This window comes from Triticum dicoccoides, chromosome 5B (assembly GCF_002162155.2).
Source record: "Triticum dicoccoides isolate Atlit2015 ecotype Zavitan chromosome 5B, WEW_v2.0, whole genome shotgun sequence".
Lineage (NCBI taxonomy): Eukaryota > Viridiplantae > Streptophyta > Magnoliopsida > Poales > Poaceae > Triticum > Triticum dicoccoides.
The window spans coordinates 655,054,539-655,059,901 of record NC_041389.1 but is presented as its reverse complement, the minus strand read 5'-3'; the positions used below and the strand labels follow the sequence as shown (position 1 = coordinate 655,059,901).

The window sequence follows — 5,363 nt, the reverse complement described above, 5'->3', positions numbered from 1 at the left end:
GAAGCTGAGTTATTTTTCTACATACCTATCAATCGGTTGTTTGCCAGGATCCAGTATAGTTCATCTAAAAACCTGATCCAGTATAGTTACAGTCCAAGATGAAAGACTATCCTATTTCATGCAATAGTGAGAGTCAACTACAAACATACAATGAGACTAACAGTTCAAATGCATTTGTCTCTGTTCCTCTTGATGTTGAATTGATTGGCTGCATTTCAGATTCTAGGTAGTGCAATAGTCTTTCGACCTCTAAAATGAACGGGAAATTGTGAAAAGCCTGAAAGGTTGCATGTCAGAGTACATGTATGTATAATCTATATCCATTTTTCAATCAGTTAGTTGAAATATATAGTCATGCTACTTGGTTACTATCAGATTTTCTGTTGGCCATCATTCTGGATGAGAAAGCGCTCTGGCAGGCTGGCAATAGAGTTCCTTTGTCACACTAATTATAACATGTAGGTTGATATGATGGTAGTAAATAGAAGCATTGTTGGCTGTTGATGTGACCATTTAATAGTTCTCTTGGTGTGAGGATGTTTGGCGTACCTAGAAGCAAATGAATTTACATTTCCTGAATGTTCCATAAAGGAAAATTTATATCTGTAATTTTGTTTGATCACAAGGAAAGAGAGCAAGAGTTTGAATCATTCGGAAATTGACAAATGTCTGGTGTTTAAACATCTCATATAAGAAAGATTATTGTATTTTTTCCTGATGATAAACATTGTATTGTTCATGTCTTTTCCTCACCAAATTATTGCTTTTACCTCTGCTTTTTCATGTGTTTACAACAGATCTATGTTGTGTTTTGATACATCATCAAGAATATTGCAGCTGACATTTCATATATTTGAATGGATAAATTGGCTTCCGAGAACAAGTGAAATACACAGTAATTATTGCTTCTCCTGGATGTGTGCATGTGTGCCTTCCAGGCTACACTTTCAACAAACTAAGCGACGTGTAAAATAGCAACAATAGTCGATGAAGCAACCATATTGGTGCATATCAAATGTGTGTTCCCGGCGCGGCAAGGCGCGCGTATTCCTCTAGTATGCGTTAAACGTGCAAATGAACCCGGTGTTGAGGGTTGACACGTCCAATGCACTGGTGGTGTGCGAATGATCTGCCAGTTCGTGCGTTTGGCAAAATGCTGTTAGTTTGGTGTGCTTGCAAGAGACCACAAGGTGTCAGTGTTTGATGCGAGTTTGGTTGCTGAAATCTGTGGCTCCAGTTTCTCTGAATTTTCCTTCTCTCCTTCTGAACGTGCGAGTGGCGGTCTTTTTGTTGGCTTGGACAGATGCTATTTTGGTCACCGCAGTCCAATGTCAGTATTACTTTTGGCAGAGAGAAATAGAGGTAGAAGAAGCAGCACGCTTGCATGGGCATGGCGGCAGCATATCTGAAATATTTTTCTCGTGCAAAACCTGCAAACCGATCTTCAAGTTGGCGCACCTTTTTCATCTGGCCTGGCCTGGATATCGGGCATGCACACAGCATGGTGATGTCGCGTTCGGCCGAAGCTCGCTCAACAGCTCCACCGAGAAGAATGTTTTCGTTGTAGACAACTACGGTGCCCCTGGCCAATGTTTTAAATTTTAGAAACAAAATAATTTCGAAGCTCACTGAAATATGCAAAATTTCGAAGATTTCACATATTTCAGAAATTATTTTGGACTTTGAGATTTCAGATTTCACTTAATTTTAATTAATTTTCACATAATTTAAATTTATTTTGAAATCAGTTTGAATCTGCATCAAAATTTCGGGGTTAAAAATATTTTGGTCCCCGTTCAACTATGCAAAATTTCGGAAATTTCACCGAAATTTTGTTGAAATTTTTAACCTACCCATGGCGACGGGAAGCACGACGACACGCAAGCGATGGCCAAGGCGTGGAATATGGTGTGCTCCTCTTCCCGGCTGGCTATGCTGCTCGTTCCCTGGGGCGCTATTACATTCTCAGGGCCATGCAAATCCAGAGTCACCTTCATGGTGAAGGGCACACTGGTGGCTCCTCGGAGCAGATCCGCGTGGAATGAGAACAACATGAGGCATTGGATCGTGATCGAACATGTCACCGGCCTCATCGTCACCGGCGGCGGCACCATCAATGGCAACAGAGATATTTGGTGGAAGAACTCATGCAAGACTAACACGGCTTTGCCGTGCACAGCGGCCCCTACAGCTCCGACATTTCACCTATATGACAATCTCACAGTGGAGAACCTGAAAGTCATAGACATCCAATAAATCCATATCTCTGTGGAGAACAGCAACAACGTCCAACTGGCACATATATCCATTACGGCACACGATACGAGCCCGAACACCAATGGTATTCATATCACTCGTAGCAAAGACGTGCAAGTTCAGAGACTGTGTCATCAAGACCGGGGATGACTGCACAATCTTCTTGTCACCAATGTTGTGTGTGGTCCAGGACATGGCATCAACATCGGAAGCTTGGGAGATGACAACTCTAGAGTCGAGGTTTCAGGTATTAAAATAGACTCGATGCAATTATATGGAACGGCTAATGGTGCCCGTATCAAGACATGGCAGGGAGGAAATGGGTTCACGAAGGATATCATGTTAGCGAACATGATCACGGGTAACGTGCAAAACCCGATTATCATTGACCAGAACTACTGCGACTCGGCGAAGCCATGCAAGAGTCAGGAATCAGCAGTTGAGGTTAGCAACATCACCTTCAAGAACATTAGAGGTACTACCATTTCCAAGGAGGCCATCAAGCTGAGTTGTAGCAAGAATGTCCCATGCTCGAGAATTGCACTGGAGAACATCAATCTAGAGTTGGAAGGTGGTGAGGTTGAAACACAAAGCACTTGCAAGAAAGCAAAATGGACACAAACAGAAAATGTTGTTCCAATGCTCTGCAAGGGGGAGCAATAAAGGAAATGTTAGGGTACAACCTTGGTACTTCCTCCGCCCTTTTTTTTTGAAAACATTTTGTTCATGGTATCTATGCTTGGTACTTCCTCCGCCTCTTTTTACCCTGCTCACGACAACTAGAGATGGCAATGCGACGGGTTTGGACGGGTTGAGTTGATCAAGATCGATGTCCATATCCATGAGCACATCGATTAATTGCTCACATGTGGAAGTATCCATGGGACAAAGATGTTATCCATACCCATACCCGCTTAATATCCATGGATCCATAGGTATCCATATCCATGTAGTAGTGTAAACAACAACGATAACAATGCATTTATGTCAACAACAACAATAATAATAAAAGGTCGCATAACACGGTAGACAATTAAAATATTTAGTTTGGCATAGATCACTAGAACAAATGACATAACAAAATTTAGTTACTATTTAATGGTCAATATGAAATTAGGACATATTATATGACATGTTTCACTACCATGTGGTCCCCCTTGTTCATATGGTATCGATTGGGTGTCCATGGAGGAACACCTGAATCCATGCCCAACCCATAAAAAATCTATGGGTAGAAAAGATCCTCCAAATCCTTATCCAGTGGGCTGGACATCCATGGATATCTACATCAATGGATAATATTGTCATCCCTTTCTATCCTTATGTAACTAAAACCCAACAATTCTATACTGGATTCAGAGCTCTCATGTACTTTATAGTTCTCTCCAAATAAGATGGAATTTTCCTCCCTATCACCATTCCTAGAATCTATCTGCCGTCCTAGACTATTTGGCTACCAAATACAATGTCTCTCTTTTGGATACCCAATTTGGGTTTTCAAATTTGTGATGTTATATGTCGAGCCTTCCTCTGGGCTGCTATGGAAACCTACACGCAAGGTCGGTCCCTAACTGCATGAAAACCCAAAAGGTTTGCAAGTTATGCATTAAAAACCAGTATGTTCTAAATAATTGTCTTCATATGAAATTTGTCACAAAACCTACTTTGCACGTTCATGTTCCTAAGATTGATCAGTTGCACCATCAATATCCTAATGATCCGGTCTCCCCACACACCCACAACTCGTTCCTTTGCAAGATCATAAGGTAAAAAATACCACATCCCTAAAAACCTCGTTCATCCTAACCTACAAAGGTCGGTCCAACTTCGTTTGGCTAGATGTTTGGTTACACCACCTACCACTCATAAACGCCTTCCCAAATATATTCACTCACTCAACCCACCAAAATATCATCGAATCCAATATCATCCAGTTAGGTTAAAACCTAACCTACAAAATTTCCTCATATATATTGCTTCATTAGACTTGGATGCTTTGTTTTTTGTTGCCTGATTTCTAGTTTTCCGGGGAGAACGGTGAACGATCTCAACCAAGGAACCAATTTCTCACCAAGCATGCATACAACCTTATCCTTCATGTAGGTATCATGTTATCATTAGATCTGAAATCATCATATGTGCCTCACATGTGTAAGGATTTTCTTATAGCTAGGTTGTCAAATACTACTACATAATTGGGTAGTCATAAGATCAACTTTGTGTTTCTCATGAAACACGCTATCAGACATGGTCAATCGAGTTGGGACTTGCCCCTCTCTGTAAGGAAATGTATCTATGGTCCTAGGGTGATGTGATCCATGAATGGTTGATCATGCTACTTAAAGTTAAAGAGCTCATAGTAAAGGGTTTAGAGATAAATGACAGAGAAAGAGTGTTTGAGCTCGTGCTTGGGAAATAGCATGAGATAAAGTGAGTTGCATATATGTAAGATTGTGAAGGTTGATGTGATATGGTCTTTATGCACATTTGGGAGTTAGCTCACCTTACCAGGCGTCACTAGCTACCAATTGTTTATTAGTTGGATTACAAAGGGGTCCAAATCTAAGAGGACACTATAGGGTTGTAGACTTACGGAGCTTGAGCCTTATTAAGATTAGGAGCTGAATCAAAGTGGGCATTAAGTCCTTATGGGATTCCAATGTAGAAGTCTTTTTTCGTTACAACGTAGAAGCCCGTTGTGGGGATGACTTTATAAGAAGAAGGTCCAATCGTCGTTTTAGGGTTAGCCAATTTAAATTCCCGAAACCCAATCACCATTCCTCCCTTGCCCAAAGTTGCCCTATTCGGGTCTATTATGCAACATGAGTGGTGTTGATTCTCAAACTTTTGGATACCTTGGAGGCGTTGTAGGTGCGGTGCTCAAATGGTCGCTCGAGGGAAACATGCAGAGCATAATAGAGTATGACTACGTACACGCACACCAATGCGCTACATCGGCATTAGTTCTATTGTGGGTATGTGCTTCTAGTGATAATCTCGTGATTTATTATTGCAACAATTCCTTGTCTACGTGATAAGTTTTTTCAGTTGATGCCAGTGTAATCTACTTGTACGTCAACAAGCCCAACCTAGCGAGCGGCGAGCCG

The 5,363-nt window shown here is 41.3% G+C and overlaps 1 pseudogene; it reads left to right on the top strand.

Moving 5' to 3' along the window:
* LOC119310408 overlaps positions 1–2,919 on the top strand; it is a 5,835-nt pseudogene extending 2,916 nt beyond the window's left edge.
* The last annotated feature ends 2,444 nt before the right edge of the window (positions 2,920–5,363 follow it).